The 25043-nt window shown below is 39.4% G+C and overlaps 1 protein-coding gene across 1 annotated transcript in view; it reads left to right on the plus strand.

The window, feature by feature from the left end:
* Nucleotides 1-25043, plus strand: part of SNAP25 (synaptosome associated protein 25) — an 80728-nt gene that overhangs the window by 26536 nt on the left and 29149 nt on the right. The window lies entirely within an intron of this gene.

A 25043-nucleotide genomic window follows, 5' to 3' on the forward strand; every position in this document is an offset into this window, starting at 1 on the left:
TATGCTTATATCTGGTCAAGTTCTAACATAAAGGTGATGGCAGATACTCTGGCCTCAGACCTAGGAAGGAAGTATTTCACCTTCCCATTTCTCAGTTTGTTCATGTGTAAAACAGGGGTGACAATAATAAGGTTGTTGTGGAGATGAGCACACACAGAGAGGTTAGACACTGTCTGTATCCAAAGAGTGAGCTATGTATAAACTATGGTGCTTCTCGGCACTCGAGATGGACTAACTTATCTAATTTAAACCAGTATATTCCAAAAGTTAGAAAAGAACAGGCAATTTCTCAAGGGCTAAGGCATGGCCTTTCTTACTCTGTACATTTTCAGAGAATACAGTTTTGCATCTGGGCTCTCATTAACTGATGGCCATTAGCAGAGTGAAAAAGAGGGACATACCATCAATAATCACTTGGTCAGATCAGTGGGTCCAGCCCTACATCAGTTTTTCTCAGGCTCCTTAAATGAAATGGGGGTAATAACACTTTCTTTTTACCAACTACGTTCTCCTGTCCTGGCCCATGTCTTCAGCATTTCCTTTCAGATCAAGATAGATGTTAAACTGGAAATAAATTTCAGCTTCAGTGGAGGAAAAGACTAAGAATAGAATTGCTGGTTGTTCCTAAGATGACATATGAAAAATTTATATCAAGGCACACTTTTTTCCTTTTGGCCTATTTTCTTTTATTAAAGAATGTGAAGGCAGTACCTTTCATTACCGATGTGCCTTTCAAGCATGCTCATTTCTGCTCTACTTGCTGCCTGCTGCTTACTCATACTGATAGTCCAACTGTCTGTACAATGCTTAACATAAAAGAGTGAAAAGAAATTTCACTCCTGGATGTGGAGAAAAGAATAGGATAATGGCACTGTAGCACCCTTGAGGGTTATCCAGTATATCAGTTAGCTTTTGCTGGGAAACAAACAACCCCCCTTAGTAGCGTCAAATGACTTTCATGTATTAAGCTCTTGATTCTGCAAGTCAGCACTTTGGGCTGAGCTCAGCTGGGTCGTTTTTCCAGTCCTATTTAAGTTCACTCTGTAGTCAGTTGGTGGGTCAGGTGGAAACTAGTTGGTCTAGAGTGACCTTAACTAAGATGACTTATTTCTGTTCCATATTGTCTGTCTCAGGATCAACTAGGTTTGCTTGGATTTGTTTACCTAGTGGTTCCTGAGATTGAAGGAGGGATGGAGAACACCTCAATTCAATCAATTCTGAGCCCATGCCATGAGTAATGAGGTCTAAAAAGTTGTTCTTCCTGATTGATTGCATGCAAATGATCAAACATAGATATATACAGAAGCCAATAAAAGGTATGCTTGGCTCTAAGCATAAAGGCATGGGTGCAGGGAGCCCCATGAGTATCCAAAAATATTCCATAGTCAACCCCAACACCTTGTCTAACTCAGTTAATACCTTCCCTTTTTCAACACAAATCATTTAATAATGTTTCTCCTGGTTATTAAAGCAATTTATGTTAATTGCAAATAGTGTGTAAAGTATAAAAAATAAATAAACAACCATGATCTCATGGTTCAGAGGCAGTAATTATAAATGAGTATTATATATACAGTATAACATTGGCCTTGTTTCTACCTATATCTAAGTAACCAGTAATACCATTTATTGAGCTCTACATGTCAGACCTGCTAACTGCTTTACGTGAATTAACTCATTTAATCCGTACAATAACAACCATTTTTGAGATGAGGAAAATGAGGCACAAATAAGGTAAACATTATACCTGAGATCACTCACCCAGCAAGTAAGTAGTAGGGCCAGCATTAGAAACAGTGCAACCTCACTCCTTAAACTATTCTTAACTATGAGAATTTACTGTCAGTTTTTGTATCCAGTGTTATTCAAACTTTAGTGTTTGTCAGAATCCCCAGAAGACTTATTCAAACAGATTGCTGAGCCTCACCTCCTAATATTATGATTCAGTTGGTCTGGGGTGGGGCCTAAGAATCTGCATTTCTAACAGACCCCCGGGTGCTGCTGATGCTGTTGATCCATGAACCACACTGAGTAGCTCTGTTCACAGCAGCAGTTAGGTATGTATTGTTAATTCTGCTTCACGAATGGAAGAACAGACATTCAAAGAGCTTCATTTAGTAGGCCATGGACACACAGCTGGCCAATTTTGTCTTATATCCCTTTTCCAGTTTACTCTCGTGGAAAATAATGAACACGAATAATTTCCACCTCATTTTACAACCCATGTCTTTCTTCCAGTGAGGCTACAGTGCTTAAGAAGACAGTTCAGAACACAGATGCAGCCTTTCTGAGAGTCAGGCATTACTGTGAGATGCAGAGATTACAGCCATTCATTCCTCATCCATCCATTCATTTATTCATTGCCTTGGTGAGGGGCTCCCACGGGGAAGCCCTTGGATGGGCAGTGTTAGGAGCTCTGCGCCCAACAGCCTCTACATATTGCTCCATAAATGATTGTCCTCATCAAAAAAAGATCTGAAAGAAGAAAATACAGAGATTTTGCCTTTTAAAGCTACAGAAAAGAAGCCTGCTCTTTAAGGCTCCTGTGCTATTTTTAAACAGCGAAGAGCCTGGTAATATATCACTGGGTTTTGTGCAAGGAAAAAGTAAACCTCCTTGCGATCACTAGGCCTCCATGATGATCTGACTAGCTGGAGTGTAGCTTTTGTAGCCACGTACGATTAGCTCACAGCTCTCTAGGTATCTGTCCTTGTTACTCAAAATGCGTCCGAGGACCAATGCAGCTTGATAGGAATGCAGATTCTTAAACCATGCTTCACACCGACTGGATTAGAATCTCTAAGGTTGGAGCTCAAGAATCTGTGTTTTAACAAGACCTCCTGGTGACTTTTACTCCACTAAATTTTTAGAAGCCTGGTCTACTGAGAACTCTGTGGAAGTAATTATTTTGCTTTCCAAGGAGGATCTTGACCCTCTGGGAAGTTTGAAGTCTGCATGTCTCAAACTAGTGACAATCAGGATCATATGGAAAGCTTGTTAAAACATAAATTACTGGGTCTCACCCTCAGAGACTCTAGTTCAGCAGATCTAGGGTGGGGCTTATGACAGGCGCCCTGGGGAAACCTATGGATGCTGCCAGTCCTGAGCCACACTCCAACTAGCCCTCCTTTAGCCTACATTCTTCTTAAAGAAAGCAAAACAAAACACTGACTTCCACTTATAAGACATTTTCAAGATCTCTGAGCCTATAGTTATATTTTAAAATGATAGTTTCATAATTAAGGAATTCATTTTCTTCAGAAAACCACTTACTTTTAAAACTTATTTTACAACCAAAGTCTACAAACTGCTTTGAGAGAGAGTTGGTTTGGGCCCAGGTCATGAAAGAACTAGTTGAGACTAAAAAGGTCGAAGAGTTTGTGATAAGTTTCATGATTTCATGTTCAGGAGACTTTGATCACCTTCCGTCTGCTTAGAGCCAGAGCTCTCGTGTAAACGTTGCATGGGGCTACATTCTGGGTGCATCAGTCAGGCCCACAAACATGACATCTAAACGGGCAAGAGTGGTCTCCAGATTCTCTGTAAAGGGAGCCTTAACGTATTTCTCCAACACTTGCCTCCACTCTTTAGCCTAAGTACTTCACCTCCTTGCCACTGGGGCCAGTGATTAAGTGTGTGAGTACGTGCCTGTGATTTCTCAAATTGCTTATTCAAATTAATTGAGAACATTTTGTCTTAAGTGGTCAAAGGAAGATTGAAACCAAAAACTGCAGGAAATAATTAAGCACCATATATGTGAGTGCTTACTCAAGCTGGAGAACCAAGCATCAAGTTAAACAAAAAATGTTACAAAGGAGTGTAATTTATGATTCTTGTCTTCAGAAATATTTACTCAACATTTCTCTGTACTAGAAACTGGGACCAAAAGGTACCCTGGGAGGACCTGTCATAGGATGAGGTAGAAAGAGGATATACATACATAAAGAGGCCAATGTAGCATGAGGCAAGAAATGCACTAGGACAAGATATTTGAGAGCATACTGGAGTCCAGAGGGGAAGTTGGCCTAGGCCACCAGCCTCCTCCATGAGATGCTATTTGTGCTGAATTTGAAGGCTAGGTGGAAGCTGGTCAGGAAAAAAAGGCAGGGTAGAGTTGAGAGGCGATATTATGGCAACGAAATAACAGGGATTTGGAGGATTACAGTAAAAGTAAGTAAATAAGCAATTTCATCAAGTTTGCTCCTGAGGCAGCAATGATTAATAGGCATGAGATCTGATTCCTTGGAAAATGTTAAATAAACCTGCTGCTACCCCTAAAGAGGAACACATAAATCTATTTGAAGGAGCCATGTTTGCACTTGTGATTAAAGCAATCTAACCTTTTCTGGGTGCCTTTGTCTTTCCATTTTGTTATTCATGAAATCTTTCCTTTTCATCACATTCCTTTGAGGTTCTAGCTTAAGTGAACTTCAAACCCAGAAAAGCTTGTTTGCTTATAATACCTGCCCCTTAGAAAGTGAATTTATGGAAATTTTAGATATTTGTGCAGCTAGAAAAAAAAGGAAATCTCAAGTCTGCAAGAATGGAAACAACAAGAACCTGGAGAGACTCAAGGCACAAATCTGTATGCTCTTGTTTGCACGCACACTCCACAAGTACATGCCAAATGAGAAAGAATAATCACAAACTTTCTTTTAACATGGCTACCATGACCTTCTAGAACTATTTAGAGCTCTGCCATCCTTAGGTGGGTAAGACAGTATGTGCCCTGATTTGCTTTCTGGAAGAGTCTGGGGACATAGGGATATATCAACACATTCTTAGACACACACAAACTCTGTAGTGGCCAAGTTTAATTACCAAAGAGTTAAATCATTATTCTCCTATCAACACATAGAGAGTATTCAAAATTCATTTATGTTGTTAGTGAGGAAGCCAGTAAGCTGATAGAGTTCATTCACAGAATATTTGAAGAACAAAGATTCATATAGACAATCAGGAAAAGAATGTTAAAATAAAGTTCAGTTAAGTATGAAATTGATTAATGTTTTATAAGGCCATAAAACTATAACACTTGTGATTATGTTTTCTACCAAAGAGAATCATTTGCACGTCTAATGGACAAAAATCTTTTGCCAATATTTTATAAAGTAAAATCTAACTTGACAATCTGGTCTCTAATTAAAAATAAATAGTAAAAATTTGGGGGGCAGTGGTGGATATATTTATTACCTTGATGATCATGGTGGTGGTTCCATAATGATGTACATATGACAAAATGTGTCAGATTGTACACTTTAAATATGTTCATTTACTGTATATCAATTATGCCTCAATAAAGCTGATGAGAGAGAAAGGAAAATTAGTAAGCCAAACAAAGCACATTCCTCTAGAAAATTAGATAGTCAGTGGATAAGCCAATCAGACAATGTCCCAATAAGGTATAAAAGGATGCTTTTGCTTTATTTAGTTCCCCGTTTTGGATAATTTTTTTTGACACTAATTAAAACAATTGAATCCAGAATCAAAGAGATTTAGATTTTGGCTACTTGCTAATTGCATAATCTCAGGCAGACTATTTAAATATCCCTAAAGCTCAGATTTTCCATTTGCAAAAAAAAAAGTGAAGGTAACAATAGACTCCTATGTCATAGGCATATTATGAAGATTAAATAAATAATACATGTGGGGTGCTTAGCAAAGCACCTGTTGCATATTATATGAAGAACCTAATATTCAATAAGTGTTAACTGTTCTTCATTTGTTTCTAAGGAAGAAGATAACTAAGGAGACTGAATGAGACAATATGGATAGAAAGACCATAGACCAAGAATGAGGTGCTGAGGATACTAAGAACTGTGTGATCTTGACACAATCTCTTTTCTTCACCTTATCTTTCATTCCTCACCTGTAAACTGTGAGAAGAGTAAATGAGGGCTACAGTGGGATCTAACTTTCAAAGTGGGATTCATTCACCAGGACTGAACCAAATCCTGGTGGAAGTCTGGCCTCTTCACATCCAGAATCCATTCATAAGCTCTTAGGGCTGTATGCCCACCACCCTGTAATTTCATGGTCAGTGACAAAGAGTCTGGAATCTGGCTCTCTGGCTTCAAATTCTAACTCTGCAACCTACTGTCTATGAAACTCTGGGCCATTTACTTAACCCTCTGTGCTCTGGTTTCCCATCTGTGAAAAAGAAATAATAAAGGTACGCATTTCACAGAGTTGGTGGGACTGTTGCAGTGAGTTACCACATACAAAGATCTAAGCATAGCTTTGCAGACACTAAATGCTCAGTGATCAATTTGTTATTGTTAGAGCCTTTGAATGAGTGGCTGAGCAGCCAAGGGTCTTGGACATAGAGCAATGCTGAGTACTGTTGTTAAACTTTGCTGAGTGATGAGGGTTAAAAATATAATCATATATGCAGAACAATTCCTCTTTGGGTGTCATTCAATAGTAACTGTAAAAGTATATTTGAGGTAGTAAGACAAGTTGTCTGATAGCTGCATATAAAGCGTATGACAAAAATATTCTGTGATCAACATGTTAAGACTGGAGAAGAGGTGCTAGTGCCAGCCAGGAGCCTGGCCAGGCAGGTTTCAGGGTGACCTGGCCAGGCCTTCTACCCTGCTGACTGGCAGTGTTCCCTAAGCAGGATGTGCCCTCATGTTCCCACAGAGCCACAGATGGCTTACCACCTGCTTTTGGCAAGATGCCTCCTCTCTAGATCTGGGGTATGCTCAGCCCAGAGCTACAAGAAAATCTATCCCCAGGAGGTTTCTATACAAGGCACTGTGGGTCCCGCATGAGGTCCCCTTGGGTCTCTTTTATCAGCCTACTACGCAGCTTCTGCAGGTTTTGCTGCTAATGGCAGCCTTCGACTCCACCCACACAGAGGGCTGTCTGTGTGTAACAGGCAAGGATTGCCTCACCCACCTGTACAGACAGCCAGAAATGCCTGGGAGTTTGTGTGCCCTTGGCCCAGGCAGTGGCTTTTGACAGTAACTGACTGATATGGAAGGGAGTTCAAAAGCCCAGCTCCCTGGCCTTAAGGTGGGAGATGCTCTAAGGCGTGTTTTACACTTCAGGGCTCCACTCAGGGCAAGGGTGGCTTACTCGGTTTCTTCTCCTACCTGGACCTACTTTCTCCACCCCTTCCCTGGTCTCTGGTCTTCTCAGGAGCATTCCCCAATAATCTCTTGCACACAGATTCTTGGTTCAGGGTTAGCTCCTGGGAGAGGTCAGCCTAGGACCACAACCTTTTCTCTTCATTCTCACGGCCAGGAGAGAAGTGTGTCTCTGCCAAGACCTGGCGGAAACCAAAGGAGAAGTTCCTACAAAGCCAGTGCTTGCTTTGAGCAATTGTCCCCATCTTGAACTACTTGTTTTGTAAGCTCTGTAGGGGCAGGATAAGCAGGACAGGAAGCCCAGGCTCTTGGCAGGGGGTGGAGAAAGGAGCATTCAAAATCCTACAAGGAAAAAACTCATGGCCCCAAGGTGAGGTGTGATTAATCAGGTGTACCTCAAGTCTGGAACATTTTATCGAAGCACTGGGTGGTCCCAAAGCTTCAGGAACTTCTCAAAAAGTAGAGACAGCCTGCTTTGTGTTTCACTGACCTCAGGAAAGTTCCTTCAGCTTTCTTCTCCAGTTCAGCCATAGCGGGGACTGACGCTTCTGCCATTTCTTCATTTGAAGTAAAAAAGGTTTCTGAGACACAATAGGATTCCTCAGCACTGCTGTCTACTAGCTAAGGTACTTGAAATGACATTGAGGCATCACTTCACTAGAAGATGTCAGGGCATCCCAGAGCCTGGCCTGTGAGAAAGGTAAGAAAAAGGCCTGAAAGTTTGCCTACTTGAGTTTGCCAGATTTCAAAGTCCCTTCAAGTGGGCCCTTCAGTGAGTGTAATGACTGTGACCACCAACTGGCCAGGTTGTCAGAAGTCAGGATGGTCTTACATGAACTCACTGGTTCTGGAAAGCACTTAGAGTTTGTAGAGCCATCAAGCGATGCCTGCTCCTCTGAACATGGATGACACCCTTCATTCTTGTTCACCACCTTGAATATGTCCTTCAAATGAGGAGTTAACTTTTTAATCAAGACAGAGGCTGGGCAGGAGAGGGTGAAGTCACGGTAAGCTGTCCCCAGAGGCACAGTAACAGTTTCTCAGACTCAACAAAGCTAATAAAGAATAGTAGTGCTAATGGAGTATAACTCATTAAAAAACTTAGTAGGAGGGAGAACAATTGAGTTCTGTGTTCATTGAAAATGTTTGTTTTCTTGAGCATAATTAAAATTTCTGGCCTCCTTTTCCTTTGTGTAATATGACTTTGATAACTTCGGACTTCATTTAATTATTTTAAATAGGGCAATGAAGCACAGATCAATGAGAGTTTAATTATATATATATATATATATATATATATATATATATATATATATATATATATAAAAATGGATCCCACTCAATTCAGAATTAGTAGTAAGTCTATCTGGGACACTATGTAGAAAAGTCTTCCCTCATAGTAATGCACGGGTAAAACCAATATTATGGAAGGTGAATATTTAAAGCAGAACAGATGGATTTAGGAAGACCTGTTATTGGCAAAGGTGCAAGCTGCTTGAGGACAGATTAAAGCCATCTTAGAGAGAATGAGCTTTGAGCTGTTTTTAACACTTAAGAGTTCTTTAAGTAAGTGAGAGTTAAAACCAGAACTAGGTAGTTCTAAGAAATGATAATGGTTAAAATTGAGACAAGAATATACTCAATATAGTTTGCACAAGAGTGTCAACTTTTTTCATGTGCTTCTGTGAGTCTCTTCACTATTACAAAGTACACTTAATTAACGTACATATTACACTGTAAATTCCTTTAAATCATAAGCTAATGGAGAAGATATAAACTATTTCACAAATGATGTTGAAAAAAGGGACTGTTTGGAAAAAATATCAAATTAGAGTTTTTACTCTTTATATACACTAAAATAAATTTTAGTTGGATTAAAAAGTTAAATTAAAAATGACCTGTGAGCCCTGGCTGGTGCAGCTGAGTGGACTGAGTCCTAGCCTGCAAACCAAAGGGTCCCTGGTTCAATTCCCAGTCAGGGCACATGCCTGGGTTGTGGGCCAGGTCCCCAGTGAGGGGCATGCAAGAGGCAACCACACATTGATGTTTCTCTCCCTCTCTTTGTCTCTTCCTCCCCCTGTTTCTAAAAATAAATAAATTAAATCTTTACAAAAAGTTAAAACAAATGACCAATGAGAAAGACTAAAAAGAAATTTTTAACTGTTCTTGGAATGTACAAATATCTTATAAATAAAAACACTGGGGAAATCATCAATTAAGAAAGTAAACATTTATAAACCTTTGTAGAGAGCATTTTGGTAATATGTCTCAGACGTCTTTAAAACATTTATTTTCTATGACTTGTAAATCCACTTCCATAAATTCATTGTAAAGAAACAATCCAAGATGTAGATAAAGTTTTTGTATAAATATGTTCATTGTAGTCTAACTTATAATGGCAAAAAAGAAAGAGAGAGAATGAGAAAAAAGAGAACAGAATTAAATGTCCATGTATTAGCCAAATAAATCATAATACATTTATATGATCAAACACAATGGTCTTTAAAAATGACATTTGAGCAATGTTTAATGATTAATACAAATTTTAAAATATAATTAATAATAAAAGAAAAACAGTATATCTATATTAATACCATCTCAATTTAAAAATAAATTTATGTGTACACACACAGACATAAATGCACACATATACTGATTCAAAGTAGTACAGTGATTCTCAGTCTTCATACTTATTAGAATCACCTGAAACCAGATGGGGGTGTGTGAGGAAATGGGTGAAGAGCTGAGGGGATTAAAAAGTGCAGATAAGTGGTTACAGAATAGCCATGGGGATGTAAAGTACAATATAGGAAATGGAGGAGTCAAAGAATCTATACACATGACCCATGGACATAACAATGGTGTGGGGATTGCCTGAGGGAGTGGGGGTGCTGGGTGGAGGGGGGCAAAGGAGGAAAAATTGGAACAACTGTAATAGCATAATCAATAAAATATAATTTAAAAAAAAGAATCACCTGAAGAACTTTAAAATATATTGCTGCCTGGGACCAATTCTCAAAGATTCTCATTGATTTGGTCTGGGATGTTGCCTGGGCATCTGGATTTTTTTAAAAGTTTCCCAAGAGACTTTAATGTGCCTCCATCCCCAGATTTGAAAACCATGGGAATGAAGTTTTTTTAAAACTCATCTTCAGTAAGCGCACTAGGAAAAGCATGACTATCCACTCAGCTTTCCAAAGCAAAAGCTCACCTCGTGGCTGTCACCAAATTTCATGGTGTAGTGTCCTAGGAAAAGCTCACCTATTTCTGTTATTAAGGAAAATTATCCAAAACTTGGAAATAGAGCAAAAAGCCTGGATACACGTCTAAGGGATCCATCCAAGCATTACATAATTGTTTTCGTTTTACAGCTGTTCATTTTTTTAATCAGGCTCCAGACTCTGTGAAGTTACATGTTTGTTAACTTGGAGATTTTTGTGTGCTAAAAATTTTAATGTTTCCTGTTTTGTAGAAAAGATAACTATAAAAGTTACAGGGTTAGCTTTTTTTTCTCCCCCAGAATATATTAACCAGCTTTGTATCTACTCTAGCAATCTCATTCCAGCATTATTATATATGAATCTTCTTCGAACCAGCTTAATTATTTGTTGGCTTCCTATATAATGAGTTAAATAAATCTTCGACATGTAGTCACTGTATATTTTTACAAGTCATGTGTTTAACTTTTTGAAATGGTACCTTGAATCTATCCATGATCAGACACATTCAATGATAGAAGTGAACACAGGACATTCAACAATGAGTAGAGATTTATCCAGCATGAACATTTCACTATTTGGCCAGAAAGCTTTCTTCTTTCTGATGTTCTCACTACATGCTCTCTGTGTGGTTTGTAAAGTTCCCCAGGCCCTCTGTGCACAAAGTTTAATACAAAGTGCTTTTTAAATCCACTCCATATTAATGACAGTGAATGCCAAATTGAGTAACTGAAGAAGTCAAATTTATACACTGAGGTTGTTGCAGTCACACTAGTTACTCATCTTAAGCAAGTAGCGATTGCTTGGGTAAATCTAATTTTACAAATCAGTCTTCTATTCCCGTTGACTTACACAATCACTTCAGAGGCACTTTAACATCAATTGAAGCTCTTCTGCCATCAGCTGGGACTCCTGACACATTGCCTAGACTTTTTAATTTTTTTTGTTCTCAGTCTCTTTGTCAATTATTTAATGATCTATAAAATGCTAGGTTGTAGGCTAGGAGCTTTGCTATTTAAGAAACCCTGCAGGGAATTCATTTTTTAGAGCAAACAATTTCCTGTGAGTTTCCCCCCTTAACTACTTAGCAAGTTGGTGTATGGTGATTTGTTTGGAGTGGAATTGTGTTTATAGGTCCTGGTTGCTTCAATGAGAGACCTCACAGAACAGTTATCTAATGCCAAAAATTATCAATTATCTCCATCAAAAGTGGAAAGTAATTTCAGGATGAATGCCAGTGTTGTTTGATATGAGATTAATAGATTAATCTGAGAAATGATGTTAGGTTGGCGTTTTTTGCTTCTCTCACCTCTATGAAGCAGAGTTTTCAAGTGAGTCACCAAGTTCCTGGGAGTTTGTCCACTTAGGAAATATTCTTCTTGTGTCCAAACACAATGGAACCTTTAATATCAAGAAGCAGATGGTGTTGCTTCCCACATAGCAAACCTTTCCCAAAATGGAAAAAAGGGTATAATTAGCTCCATCAAAATTTTCACCTCTATGTCTGCCTGTGGAAGAGATGGATATTGAGGAGACATGTTAAAGGATTTGCCCCAGCCACTCAGGAAATCACAATTCCCATGGCTCCAAAGAGCCCATTCTTATGTGGGGACCTTGGCTTGTTGCATCAACACCATAAACACCTTCACTTCCTTCACAGAGCCAGAGACCTCGGGTTTGGAAAGCAATGTACACCTTGCATGATCCAGTGTCCCTTCTCTTCACTGCATCTCAACACCAGAGGCCACTAGCCATTCCTTGGATATTTCCAAGAACAGGAACTTACTTCATCTAAGGTTTCCCACCCAGACTTGGACAGATCTTGTCAAGGTTCTTTATTGAACCAAGCTCTTGATTTCTTAAAACTTCCTCCCCATGTTGTTGGTTTTGTTCCATGGAGTCTACTGCAAATTGTTCTCTGCCAATTTGGTGATTCTCAGTAATTACTTAGCAGATATCTACAGCCTCTAGAAGTTAAAGTAGGTGACATTTGTAGGTTTCCTCTCCCATGACTTTGAAATTAGGTTTTTTTTTTTAATAAGGAAAAGAAGCTTCAGGATGAATTCTTCCTTCCATGCCATATTTATTACAAATAATAAATTTTTTTATTACACAATCCTAGTTGGACAAACTGTTCTACCAACACAAAGCTATCCCAGCTTTCTGTTCCTTTGGGCACTTGAGGAAGCAACTTACATAAAAGGCTTATCCATTAAATATACAATTATTATAGTGGCAGAATAAAGGTGATCTAGCAGTTGGAGCAGGTAAGAATAGAGATTCTTAAAGTGTGTTCCCTGAATCAGCAGCAGGGGTATCACTTGAGAATTTCTTCAAAATGCAAACTATCAGACCCCACTCCAGAATCACTTACTGCATCAGCAATCTGAGTTTTAACAAGCCCTCCAGGTGAGAATAAGTGGTCAAGAGAATTCCCTAACCATAACAGAACGAAGGGCCAAATTTAAGCCTTAGGCCAATGACCTAGTTCTGGACCAACTATACACACACACACTTACACACACACTCTCACACACAGACCCTTAGTGGTTCACCGAATGAATTTAAGAGGATCATAAAGTTTGTTTTTTTCAAATTTTAATAGTTGTGTGTTTATTTTAATGTATATTGAGAAAACATAACACACAAAAATTCTTACTTTGTAGATAGTATTAGAACGAGGTTAAGTTTGAAACATGAGTTCATTTAAATCAATTTTTTAAATGATTAAGTAAATTAATAATCTAATGTGCATTTATGCCTAAATTGTAAAGAAGGCACAAGAACCCTAGGGTTTTGGATAAACTATTCACAAAGATAACAGGTCTAGGATATGAGAGACCTCGCCTTGGGTATCTTCACCATGAGTGCCTTTCCTAGGAGAACAGAAGTCATGGTTATTGGTATCATTTATCTGCCAACCTGTTCATCATGTCTCCAGAAGAGAGTAAAAAATAACAGAAAATGCCAAAATTCAATTAGTTTAGCAAACTACTCATTCTTTGATAAACCTCATAGAGCTCATATGCCTCCTTTTAATCCAGGAAAGAAGCCCTGACTGATGTGGTTCAGTTGGTTGGGCGTCTTTCACAAAGTGAAGTGTTGCCGGTTCAATTCCCAGTTAGGACACGCGCCTGGGTTGTGGGTTCTGTCCCCAGTCAGGACACCTACAAAAGGCAACCAGGTCAATGTTTCTGTCCCACATCGATGTTTCTCCCCCTCTCTTTCTCCCTCCCTTCCTCTTTCTTTAAAAGTAAAAAAATAAAACCTTTAAAAATAATAATAATTCAGGGAAGAAAACATTCTAAACTAAGACCTATACTCACCAGAAAAGATCAAAGAAGAAACTAGAGTTTTGGTTTGTTAGTGGAGGGATGATATTATTGCAGTTAAATAGAGTAATAGCCTCAAGTTAACAGTAGAAAAAGAGCACTGGCCATATTGGCTCTAGTCGTATTATTTTTATACATTCCAGAAAAATTCAATGAGCACAAACAAGACAAATCCCTCCCAAGTTTTCTGATGTTTGCTGTTTCAAGGAAACCTTAAAATGAGCTCTGGATTAGAAGTTAAATGATTGGGGTTCATGACATCCCCTCCAACAAACTACTCTACATCTCTGAGCTTCCCTTCCTCCTGTGAGGAGGGTGCTCCAATGATACTCAGGTCCTCACCATTCTGTGATATTTTAGCCATGGAGTCTTCAAATCCCATCAAGTTCAGCCAAGAATTCCCATATTCTTTGTCACATATGGAAATACAGGGAATCCCACTCAACCTTTTTTTCCTGATGTAATGTTTGTGGATTCCTTTCAGTACATGGTTTACAGTTATCCATATTTTATTAAATATCGCTCACAAGCCAGTGGAAAGTTGTCTTAGGAGGGGTTCCTTTGAAGCAGACCCTTACGCAAAGATTTGTATGCAAGTGACTTACTAAGGATATGCTCCCAGGAAAAACCAGGAGGGAGGGGGGAAAACAGGAGAGGGAGATGGAGAGGAAGCCAGGCACCAGAGCAATGGCAAATGAGTTCCTAGCTTTGGCATGACTCCAAGAGAACCTTTGGAGTGAATGTTACATCTCAAAGGTGTGTCTCACCTTAAGTCAAAAAAAAAAATTTTGACTTCTGTACTCCTGTGCCAGTCAGCTGCCAGCTATGGGCCTACCCTGGGGAGACTGAGGTTCTCGCAACTCTCAGTGGATTGGATGAAGCAGCTGTAGGATGGTCTTACAAAGAGAATCACAGGTGTAAGTCAGGAGTGAAATAAGCAGAAATGGGATGACCACATGAAACAGTGAGGGAGATATCAGGGGGACTGAGCAAAGTACAACAGAAGCTACTACTGATGGGCGACAAGACTATGTATAAGCCTGGATATATATCAGCTTCCTTCTCACTGTTGACCTGGTCATGTGGGCACAGAAAGCATTTGTTTCAATGAAAATGAGGGTCTTTCTTCTTGGTCTTGGATTCTGTGTGTTCATGCATTCCTGAGTGGAATCATTTTATTTAGCGCATAACAAGACTTGTTTTCATGTGGCCAAGTGTTAGTCCAACATGGATGTCACTTCTCTCCCAGGAACCAGCCAGGTACTTTAGATAGAATACAAACATTTTCATCAGTTTCCTACTAGGCAAGATGGAGGAGGAGACCTGAAAGCAAAAGGCTTCTAGCCAAAGCCCCTACAGCCTATAGGCAGCCATTCCACTCAGACAGCCATTCCACTCCAACAGCCAGCCAGGTGTGGCTGCCCTCTCAGTAAATACTAGCTAAATGTATGAACGGACTACTGTGGTTTGCTCTAACTAGGGTAAATGGGAGGAGGTTTGGTTCTGCCCTTCCCTCTCTGCCGGTCAGCGAGCCTTCCTTGCTTCTGCTCCAAGTAAACAATCAGGAACTGTTGCATAATACAGACCTCAGTGCTACATACCCATTTGGCCATATTTGCAAAATAGACAAAGGAAACATTGGCATTTTTGAAAAGGGGGTATTTAGGCATAATCAGTGTTGGTTGTGGCTGGCTGCCCTGTTGTAATTACAAGATGCCAAAGCTAGCTGCATTGAAATGCCAGGCCACCCCAAACCCAGGTCCCTAAAAAAACAAACTCCAAGCCAAAGCTGCCTGTCAGCTATGCTGTCATCAATCCCAGAATAGCCCAGGGAAGGATCTTTTTGGAGAATTCAGATTTCTCTTCTCAAAAGAAACGAGATCAGGACTGTATCTGCTTATATATCCAAATGTACAGACACATAGTCCCATTTAAGAATGAGATGAGGTGTGGTGGTTTGGAAAATAAATAAATCAAGCTTGAAAGGAATTAGGTTCTAATGGTGGTCGGTGCCTCCCCTCAGGCACACCGAAGGTGATGATGAAACTTCTGTGAGCTGGTTGAAATATCTGTCATTTGAGTTTGTTCTTAAGCCAATTTTCTTACAAAGAATGTATTCATGGTGTTTTTTAACATAATACACTCTATGACATCAAATATTGAGAAGAGCATGGTGGTGACAAAAGAAGGTTGCTACCTCAGATCAAGGTGGCCTCCCAAGTGCTACAGAACCCTGTGCTTGCATGTCTAGATGGCTTTATCATAAGATTATCACTTACCCATCGGATACTTGGGAAGCCCTTCAGTCCTACATGATGCACACAAATCCTCCCATTCTGGGGGCATAAGAAGGACCTGTTGTTGTTTTTGTTGTTGTCATTAGAAATGCAAATTTCAGCCTCATCATCATATATCTCTTCATATATGAAGGCTGAAATGCATATATATCCATAGGTAGGTTGACTGTGTGTATGCATTTTAGTGAGCAATTAAAAAAGTTTTGACACAAGGAGACCTCAGACCATACTGCTGAGAAGCTCTGTTATCAGCACTTGTGATTTATCCATGAACCAGATAATGGGCATAAAATGGATCTAAGGAAGTAAATCAGTCATTCATGAGCCATTTATTTTTCATATTTGAAAGATAATCTTTTGATTCAACCATGAAAGTTATTAAAGCCAATAGCTCCCACTATGAAAATAGAAGGAGGTTGAATTTCATGCATAAGAATGTTCAAAATAGAAGAGCAGAGAGCCAAGTCCAGCCCACACTTTAAAGATCTTATACAACCACAAACAGCAGATTTAAGAAATGGCCATTTTTAACAATAGAAGCATAAATAGAACCTTGCTATCTGTTATCTGCTAAAATTATTCTTTGCTCTGGACCTTAGTTTAGCAGTAAGACATGTATTCTCAGACTCAGAGGAAGAAGAAAATTAGTAGGACAAACTGCAGGGTCTCCAATACTCAAAGTCCTCAGTATTTTCTCCCTTTTGAGCGCTAATGATCTTAAACAATTGGTCTTATCCTTCACAAACTGTTATTTGGGAAAGATGGAAAATCTCCAGGGTGCTTTTTCTGATAAGCATCTTCCTTTGTTTTCTGAATGAAAGACTTTGTCTCATGGAAATCGGCGAATGTGTCCACAGTCAGAGTGCAGGACACTATTGTACAACATTCAGAGCTCATGGCCCATGGAGCTTTCAGTGTGTGCTTGCGAGGCAAATGCTGGTGGCAGTCTGCAGGTTGTGTTGAATGGGCAAAGTGAACTAATGGCTGGCGGTGCAGCAGCAGATGTTATAGGCACAGAGTCAGGGTTTCCAAGGTGGGACACTCAGCCTCTTCCACTGACCAGCTCTGTGATCTTGGTTGGTTATCAGATGAAGTTGTGCTTCATTCTTTTCATGCTTATTATGGAGATAATGTAGTTTAGAGAAGCACTTAAACTTCTGATGCTTGGTGATCTTGTGCAGTAGGTGATCTCACCCAGTAGGTGTGCAGTGGAGCCTAAGCTTCCAGGTGAGGCTAATGCTGCTGACTTGGTTTTGAGTAACAAAGGTTTGGTGTTTTATATAAACCCCCTAATTTTATATAAAGTTCCTTGTTTGATTCCTATCACATGGTGAGTTCTCAATAAATGACTATTATTGTGCATAATATTTTGACAAGAGTTATGTGACATAGACTGTTGGAACAAATGCAGCTGATTTTTCTTAGTTGAGAAAGGCTGCTACAAACCTGGGGTGAATTCTTATTATTCAGAATAGAAAATGCTCCCAATGCACTTGAGGATTCTTCGGGACTTGTCTCAGCAGCTGTCACTGTGCTTCACTATTCCCTTTGAATAGGCACTTTGAGCTTTATAGTTCCATTAACTTCAAGGAGAGATTTATTCAGTGAAAATGAAGTATTAGGCGCATCCTTAGCCACATACCATTACGGTCAGGGAAAGTGATGATTAGCTCCCCTCCAAATATCCAAGTGCTGGCTCTTTTTAGAAGGTAAGGATGAAAACCCAGAGAAAGCAAGTGACTGTCCTACTGTTGGATTCTGAGTCATGAAGCAAATGAGAGCTCCCACAGTGTAGGTGAGTAATACTGGTTTGTTGTTGTTGTTTTGGCTTGTTTTTACGAAGATCGAAGGGATGGGTCTAAGATGTATATTTCTGTTCCTTGAGTTTGACTAAAGTTGAGTAACATAATAATATAGTGAAATGGGGTATATCAATACTAATCTTTAATATTGATAAAAGTTACAACCCACCATGAAAAAGTAGCAATCATGGGCGCATACACACACACACACACACACACACACATATGTATATATACACACACACACATATGTGTGTGTGTGTGTGTGTATATATATAAATATGATGTTGCAGCTACAAAGTGTAAAAAGCAAAAATAGGCTGAAATATAAAAAGAAAGTGACAAAACTACAGTTGTTATGGGAGACTAGAATACACAGAAATCAATAGATCAAGTTGATTCAAGATTTAATTGAACTTGAACAACAGACTCTCCTTTTAAGCCTGATTTGAGGTAGGGAGGTAGCTAGATAGAGTCAAAGACAGAATAGACTTTCTTTTCAAATACATATTAAACATTTTCAGAAATTAGTCATGTGTTAGGGTACAAAGGAAATCTCACCACTTTCAAATAGCAAAAATCATGTGGACCACCTTCACTGACCATAACAAAAATAAAGTTAGAAATTATAAAAAACCATGTATTATTTAAATTTTAAAATTATACATTCAAATAACTCTTGAATTACAGGGAAAATAAAAAATGAAATTTAAAGCTACTTAGAAATAAATAGCAAAAGCCATATTATATTCCAAAACCTATGGGATAGGGCCACAGTAACACAGAGGATAATGTATAGCAGTAAGTATACTGTACCCAAAACAAGAAAAATGCAAAATAAATGAACCTTTTGTTAATTGAAGAAGATATAAAAAAAGAACAACACAACGGTACATCTTAGGAAGAAAACAGAAGTGAAAATAAAAATACAGGCAAGGGGAAAACGAACTGGAGATTAGAAGCATAGATGGAGATGATAAATAATATCAAAAGCTGGGATATACTGAGATTTGCCTGTCAAAACATTCCATGTTGTCTTCCAATATGTAAATGAAATTAAAACTAAAATATTTCTAGTTTTTAATTAAAAGGCAAAATATCCACACGATATGCTTTGAGAAAAATATGCTTTGAAAATGACCCAAATTTCTGGTCTGAGATTCATCTGTGTCAATAGTTACCTCTAACCTTGTTTCCTAATCTACAAAGTGGGACTGGTAATAATATATACACCATATGTCATATGAGGTTTATGTATGTTATTATATGAAAAGCTCTTAAAACAGTGCTCTGCAAAGAGTAAGCCCTTGATAAGTATTGGTATAATTTTTATTAATAATTAAGAAGATTTGTCCTACATAAAAAGTTCCTTTGTTCTTCTTTGGACTTTGTTAAATATAGTGATTCTTTAATAAACTTTTGTCAAATTCTACCACAAGACCAGCAGCATGGACAGGAGGAGAGATCTACCTTGAGAATGCTTTGTTTGAATAGTTAGTGGTGTGGGGAGACATCAATGTGTAGGTTTCAGCTCTCTGTGATAATTCAGCCAATAGGTGTTGAAATATATAGGTTTGTTGGTTTGTTTTATTAATTAAAAGGTGAAACATGGAGAAAAGTACACCTTCCTCAAGACGTTCCTGCCCTGTGGCGCTTGGACTAATGGCCAATGTTCCCAGCAAAGTAGCTATCTAGGTCTACATCCCCGCCGTCTATCAAAAACTCATGCTCCTTAGAGCCACCCTCACCTCTTCCTAGGTCTTGACCTCATATTTGGGTTCAGAGTCTGCATTGAGAAAGCAGTCTTCACCTAATGTATGTAAATGAGTAAGCCTCTTGACAAGGGAGAAAGGGTCATCTCTGGAGTCCATCTGCCCTGTGTCCATTGTGGGTCTCAGATAGATTTGCGTGTCAAATTACCTTTGACATCAAGGAGTAACTGAAGCCTGCTCATTTTATACTACGTACCCCAACATGACAGATTCTCTGAGGATTCTGTGTCTGACACAAACAGTCCAGTGCTGCTTCTGGGGCTGAGAACTGGGGTCTGCTGCTGGTCACGGAAATTAGGAATCTTTGTGAGAGCTGTGTGAGCACCCAAGAACTCTGTGATTAATCACATGGGTTAAATATGATTTACAGTCCTAAAACCCTGTAGAGCTAGTCAATCAAAGGAAAATTCATGTTTATATTTTACTCCTTGCATCATTTCTTGTTTTACAATATGGTCCAAACCCCGTCACAGGAAGCCTCATGAAAAGGGAATTCTGCAGTCAAATATAGACAGAAAATAAAACTGTCTACACATTGTGTCTGTCTATAGGAAATATACAGTGCTTTGTGGATATGAAATACTGATAAGAAATGCTTTAAGGATACCTGTTTAAATTTATTTAGCCTAGGGTTCAGCAAATGTTTTCTGTATAGAACCAGAGAGTAAATATTTTCAGCTTTGAGGGTCATGTTGATGTTTTGTAACCACTCAATTCTGCCATTAGGTACTAGACTTATCAGGATGATCACCTTGTAAGTTATATAAATGTCTGATTACTGTGTTGTACACCTGAAACTAATATATTAGATGTCAACTAATTGACATCTATAATTGAAAAACTAAATCAATAATCCAAAAAAAGAGTCATAGACAATAGAGAAGCCAATGGGCATGTGCATGTTCCAATTAAATTTTATTTATGGACCCTGAAACTGGATTTTGGCATAATTTTTACATGTATGAAGTATTCTTCTTGAGTGTTTTTAAGCATTTAAAAAGGTAAAACTCACCTTTTGCTCATGGCCAGCACAAAAACAGGCAGTGACCTGGATTTGGCCCTTTCCTGGAGCACCCCTAGTTGAGCCCACTGTTTCCCCACTCTAACTGCGGAACCTTGTCCCGACCTCAGCTGGTAACACTTATTAACGTTCCAGGAGATAGAACCTACTATGGATTGGAGCCTCTCAAAGTGCAGCCTGGTACCGGCAGCACCAGCTTCAGTGGAGAGCTTGTTAGAAATGCAGATTTGAACCCCACATCAGAGCAACTGACTAAGAATCTCTGAGAGTGGGGCGTAGCAATCTGTTTTAACAAGGTTTCCAGTAATCCTGATGCCTGTTCACGTTTTAGAAGTACTGCCTAGACCACACGAGGAAAACTGCTAACTTGGGAACATTAAATGCCACCTGGGGGTGTTAGAACAGTTCATTCAGTCATTCATTCAATGAGTCAATTAACATAAATTGAACACCTACTAGGGGTCAGACCCCTAAACATTGGTGACTTAAAATAATTAATAGAATACTGTTGGGCCCTTAATGGACAGGAAATTGTCTTTCATCAGAGCCCCAGGGAATAGTTTTGAGTGGCTCTGCTTCTTATTTCCTCATTTACTCAGCAGGCTTTGCTGGCTGAGGCCACACTCCCAGCTCAGGCAACACACAGGATGTAGGTTTAATGCGCTGATATGAGTGAAGTGTTCGACGTTGCCTAGATAATAAATGCCATCTCACTATTAACATCCTTTCAGCTACCGAAATTACCATTAAGTGCTGTCTCTCAGAATGTTAATATGCTGGGTTTGGGTTCATGGGACAAGTTATCCAATACTAGCATTAGACATCCCAGCAGAGGATCTGTATGTGTTACCCATGCCTGCTGTCCCTCCATTCTTATTAGGAGAGGGGATATTGCTTTTAAAGTTTTGAAAGGCTGTGCATTTGCAATCTGTCAGACTCATCAGCCTTCCTCCAAAATCTTAGATATGCCCCCCACACTTTAGAGCAGAACACAGATGTGGGAGCTTCTGGGAGAACCATGACAACAAGGATATTCACCACATGGCTTCCCTGCCACCTCCCCAGCTGCCCATCAGCCAGCTCCTCATAGGATGCTGTGAGCTTGAAACCAAGGGGCCCAATAGCTGAGAATAGCAACTATGAAAGGAAATTACCAAGGAAACAAATGAGACCAGGGAGCGTGTGAGCAAGTGAGAGCATCCATCAGCAAATAGACCTGGAGGAGTGGGAAATTGCAACAGTATTACAGGTCTGAAAGCACACAGACTCCTGCCTTCTAAAACTCTGACCTATTAAATGGAAAGGTTAGCTGCTTGCTTAGACTGAAGGAAGAAGTTCCACTAAGGAAACTGGCAGCAAAATACAAAGATGGAGAACAGGATGAGAAGGTGTTCTTGTTTGTCACTATGCGGTAATCCCATGAGAGGTGCTCTTTAGGGACTGGAAGCTCAGACACTCTGCTGGTTTCCCTGGCTTCAGGCTTCCATGGGTGCTCAGCATGCCTCCTGCCCAGGAGTTAGTCAAGGAAAGCTAATTAACAAACGTTGGATTTGTTCCACTCTTAGCAAAGGGTATATGCTTATCCAGAATGAGCAAGGCTTTATCAATATTAAGCCCTCACATCCTTACAAACAAGGTATATCCAAGCTTTTTATAACATTCCCCTCAAAAAGCTTATGAGACTGGTACTATTTGCCCTGTTGAGAAAACTGAAGCTCAGAGACAGTGATAAACTTGCCTAGTCATCCAGCATCTGCATGCCAGAGCTCATGGTCCAACTAGGTTTTCTGACATCCAAGCCCTTTTCCACTCTGCTGAGTTCCAGCCCAGAATCTACTCATTGCTTCCATGACTCACCATTTTATTCTGGAGGGTAGATCCCTGTCACTCAGGGAACATGGGAATTGTGCTTCTGCTCATCTTAAGGTTCAGGAGTGACTTGGTATAAATTTATTCCCATTTCTGTTTCCTAGATCCCTAATTTCTAAAGTGGAGACCTGTATTTAAGGAAAACAAACAAAACATTTAAACCTCTACGTGACATTATGCGTACATATACTGGTAGCCAGTGTAGGTGGGCAAAGATTATCAGGCTCTTGGCATGATGCCCCATTGGTATTTTAAATGACTGCCCATAAAACTAACCTATGTTAAGCTTACTATCTTTCTTTTTAATGCCACTGGTAGAATGCAGCCCTGAAGCTTTTTTCTTCTTTTTTACTATGATTTCATATTTGATGTGTCACCCAAGAGTCACTGAGAACAAAAGAACTGTGAAATCTATTACCTCCAAAGAAATTTTACTTTAGGATTCCTCCTACGTAGGAACTCTGAATAGTCTGTGTTACTTCATAAGTGTGATAAATGTGAAATATTCTAATAATATGCACTAAATTAAAATACCAGAGAAATTCAACCTTAGCTGTCAAGAAAACACTGTAGCTAGTTGTGGGCCTGAGAGACGGGGTCATAGACCTGCCCCCTGCAGGCTCACAGTGAGGGCCTGCCTCTGTGAACTTTGGCTCCCTTGCCTCCCAACGGGTATGTTCCTGATTACTTTCATTTTATTTCTGCAAAAAGTGTTTCTCATACAAATTATAATAGCAAGAGTAATAATAAGAAAAAGTAATAATAAAAACATGGTATTGCCCCAAAGCCCTAAATCTAATTTCTTCTCCCAGCTTCAGTTTTTAATGGAAGGGCAAACATAATTGTGTTTTCCAGTTAGGAACTTAGGCTTCTGTGCAATGCCATTATTCCATTTTAAGTTTCCTCAGGCTTTTATTAGTTAGTGGAACACCAGCTCCTATAACAAAACAAACCCTCACATTCCAGCAGTGTAGCCCAATAGGAGTGCATTACCACCTCATATGAAGGCTCAGGTCTTTCTGGCCAACTGTCAAGTTCTTTTCAGGCATGGATTTGGAGGGTCCAAGTTCCTGTGGTGTCAGGGCATGGCCATCCTCCAGGGCCCTATTTTTGCTGGCAAAAGGGGAAAAGAGAGGGTGGTAAAGAGATTCTTCCTTTTGAATTGCTTTAGTCTGGTAGGTACACACAGACTTTTGACTGCAACTCATAAACCATCTCTAGCCATGTGGCACCACCTCCTTGCAATGGGGAATAGAAGTGTAACTCCCAACTGGGCAGCCATTCCCCAGAGACTGTGCCCTAACTTAGAGGGGGAGGGGTGAATTCTGGTGCCTGGCTGGCCATCTCAGCCACAAGACATGCCTTCTACATTTGTGTGACTCACAGAGAAGTTTTTAATCATTATCAAATAGTTATTATCTCGAACTCCTGATGGCTTCTTTAGGGAGGCCTGCTGTGACCCATATGCACCCATGGTATGTCCCCAAATATAATTAGCTTCACACAGAATCATCTAATTTCCTTATTTCTTTCCCTCCTGTCTACCCGATTACACTGTAGTTCTGTGACAGCAATGAATTTTCTTGTCCCATTCATCACCATATTTTTAGTGCCTAACACTATCCTGGCATGTGACAGGTATTCAGGAAATATTTGAAGGAAGGAAGCATAGGAGGAAAAAGGATGGAAAGGAGAAGAAAGGAAGGGATGATGGGGTGGGAGGGGGTGGTTAGCTGTGGAGGTGCCTCAGTCAGGCTACCTATAATTTGTACCAAGGGGATTTCAAGAGAGTAGCCAAAAAATGGGCCGGTCACATCTCAGGACCAAAAACCCATCTCTCTTTGAAGGAATAGTTGCCCAACCCTACATAAGCCCTCTCGGCAATCTCTGTTAGAAATTTTAAAAGACAAACCCTGACCAGTGTGGCTCAGTTGGTTGAGTGTCGTCATCCCACAAAGCGAAAGGTCACCAGTTTGATTCCATCAGGGCACGTGCCTAGGTTGAGGGTTCGGTTTCTGGTTGGAGCATGTATGAGAGGTAACCAATAAATGTTTCTTTCTTGTATTGGTTTCTCTCCCTCTCTTTCTCCCACCCTTACCCTCTCTCTGAAAAATAAACAAAAAATTTAAAAAAAACTGAAAAAGACTAAAGATTTTCTGCCTTTTGCTTCTAAATGCCTCTAAATACAATGGAATACTACTCTGCAACAAGAGAATTAATTATTAAAACATGCTACAACATGAATGAATCTCAAAATAATTATGCTAAGTGAAAGAAGTGAGGAATAACTAGTACATACTGTATCACTCCATTTATATGAAATTTTAGGAAATGAAAACTAACTTTCAGTGACAGAAAGCATATAAGTAGTTGTCTCAGCATGGGGTAAGGTGGTTGGTGGTGATGGATATGTTCATTTTCTTAATTGTGGCCATAGTTCTTTAGGAGTATATGTAAGTCCAAACTTCCCAAATTATATACTTCAAATATGTGAGATTTATTGTATGCCAATTATACTTCAATAAACCTATTAAAAAGAAAAATAAATGTATTTGAGATTAAAAATATCCCAAGTGGAATCACCTCCCTCCATCCCATTCTTCCTAACTTCTTGGGTGGTCTGTGTCTTAAAAGATAC

This window comes from Pteronotus mesoamericanus, unplaced genomic scaffold, assembly GCF_021234165.1.
Source record: "Pteronotus mesoamericanus isolate MK-2021 breed Mesoamerican mustached bat unplaced genomic scaffold, CSHL_Meso_final contig_25, whole genome shotgun sequence".
NCBI lineage: Eukaryota > Metazoa > Chordata > Mammalia > Chiroptera > Mormoopidae > Pteronotus > Pteronotus mesoamericanus.